This window comes from Pinus tabuliformis, chromosome J, assembly GCF_031772625.1.
Source record: "Pinus tabuliformis cultivar Carrire ecotype Pingquan chromosome J, CPIR1, whole genome shotgun sequence".
In the NCBI taxonomy this organism is placed as follows: Eukaryota; Viridiplantae; Streptophyta; class Pinopsida; order Pinales; family Pinaceae; genus Pinus; species Pinus tabuliformis.
The window spans coordinates 606169892-606172431 of record NC_142295.1 but is presented as its reverse complement, the minus strand read 5'-3'; the positions used below and the strand labels follow the sequence as shown (position 1 = coordinate 606172431).

General features: G+C 41.1%; 1 pseudogene; it reads right to left on the bottom strand.

The window, feature by feature from the left end:
* Positions 1 to 384: 384 nt before the first annotated feature.
* Positions 385 to 1018, bottom strand: LOC149228423 (cold-responsive protein kinase 1 pseudogene; annotated as a pseudogene).
* Between the last annotated feature and the right edge of the window lie 1522 nt (positions 1019 to 2540).

The window sequence follows — 2540 nt, the reverse complement described above, 5'->3', positions numbered from 1 at the left end:
GACCTGCATGGGAGTTGATTAACAAGAATCGCTTCTGCCATGCCTGCGAGTTGATGGCAAGCTGATGCATGGAAGTTAATGGCTTCAATAACAGAAGCGCTTTTGCCATGCATGCAAGTTGATGGCAGATTGCAATAGCTAATAAATGTCACAAAAGCTCTGGTAGATTCCAGATTCTAATTAGAAAATCCTATCTTTGTTGCAGCCTCTTTTTTGCAGGCTTCTTTTCGCAGAGGCATTCTCTTCCTATCTTTGTTGCAGGCTCTTTTTTGCAGGTTTCTTTTTGCAAGTAATACCTATCTTCCAACAAAATTTCCAGCGTCTGTCCTTTTCCTTTTTTCTCATAGTGGTCAGCAAACCAAAATCAAAGCTTCCAATTCAATCTTACATTGTTCCGGCAACTCTGGTGTTGATGTGAGTTTTCTTGTCATCGAATAGCCTAGCCAACCCAAAATCTGCGATCTTAGGGTTCAGAGAGTCATCCATCAGAATGTTACTGGCTTTGATATCTCGATGAATTATCCGAGTACTTGCCTCCTCGTGAAGGTAAGTGAGTCCACGTGCAGTGCCAATATAGATATTGTATCGGGTAGGCCAATCCAGTTGTACATGAGGTTCCTTACTACCTGCAACATACAAGACGCCAGCGTATTTGTTGCTATGTGGTGAATGAGCAGAAAATGAAAATTTTCAATTCAGAGTAACTGATGCACTTACCTAATAAAGCTTGATCGAGACTCTTGTTCTCCAAGTACTCAAAGACCAAGAGCGGATCATCTGCTTCTAGACAACATCCATGCAACTTTACAAGGTTCCTATTTCGCAGTTCAGATATTACAGCAACTTCATTTATGAACTCGCGTTTCCCTTGTCTAGATTCAGAAGAGAGTCGCTTCACTGCCACCATTTCACCATAGGCAGATAGGCCTGGGACCAGAGAGATGCTGCCCGGCCCACCCACGAAGCTTCCTGTCTCTTTCTTGTGCCCACTCTTTCTTCTGCCCGCACCCTGCACCATCGTATGCTGGAGAGAGAGAGTTTCATTCTTTCTCTACATCCACTACGTTGCTACGTTGCCTGAGCGAGAGGTTGCCTGAGCAACAATAGAGCCACTAGTCGAGAGTAGGTAGGATCTGGATAAGAAAATTTACAAATTTTACATGCGACAGACCGCCTGTTGCCAATGGGTAAAAAAAAGAGACATCAAATACACATTTCTTCATAAGCTGCAGAATACACATTTCAATTTACTGCCTTGATTACTCTGAATTTTGTGCACCACCCATTGAAACTACAAAAGCACAAATCTGCTTAGATTGCTCTGCATATTGTATACTGGTGCGCTGCCCAATTCAGCTATAAAAGCAGAAAAGCACAAAACGCGCACCAATTCAGCTATAAAAGCAGAAAAGCACAAAACTGATTGGATTGCTCTGACTTTTGTATACCGCCCATTTAAGCTACAAAAGCACAAAAGCACAAAACCGCTTGTATTCCTGTGAATTTTGTATACCGCCTAATCTTTTGTAGAAGCCTTGAGCTGTGATTCAATGACGGTGGATTTGAAGATGAAACAGATCTTTTTAAAAGCGGACATGAGAAGGAATTAGAATACAGATTTCAATTTAGTATTTGCACTTTGTGCCCAGACTGAACTTGAGACTAGGGATGACAACTAAAACTATCAATATCTAGTGGAAATGTCAGAAATCAAATACAGTATGGGGAACTTGCAGATTAATTAGAGCAGCGCTGTGTCATCCATGGAAGTCTTACTTTACGAGCTACCTTTGCTTCTGTCCCAGCGTCTGTAACCTCTGTGGTGGTCTTGCTCCTGCTTCTGGAACTTGCTGCATCTGGTGGAACTACTCGCTTTGATTTTTCACCTGAAATGTCGGAGTGTTTGGTATACCGCTGGTACTTTTTGAGATGGCGGGTAACTACTAGCTGGGTACTGGAAAATATTGCTCGGTGATTTCTTCATGCCAGAATTACTCGAGCCACTTCATTTGCATCTTGGGCTGTTACAATAAAGTTGGTGAGATGAAAGCGAGCATGCAAGCCACGTGTTATGGCTCTACCTCTTGCCTAACATCCTTTCCAATGGAGAGTCGACCATAAAATATTTGCATGCAGAATATACGAAACGTGGTTACATTCCCATTCAACCTATAAGGCCCCCATTCAAACACCTTACCCCGTTCTATGTATATGTAACAAGAGCTATACTTGTTTTTTCATCTTTACCATATTTTATGCGTCTAGAGTGGTTACCAAGTGATAAATTTGCACATCCATAAATAAAAATAACCATGTAAAACGAATTTGAATAAGAAATCATTCAACATAATTGCGTCGAGATATTATTGATTAGCGCTTAATTACTAAGAACCCACTAAAGGACTAACACGAAGCCAACTAACAAGAACTACACAAGCTAACTAATATAATACCAAAGAATGAATGAATTAGCTAACAGGAAATGAATGAATTAGCTAACAGGAATGGTTTACTTACGGATGAACGAAGAACATGGGCTA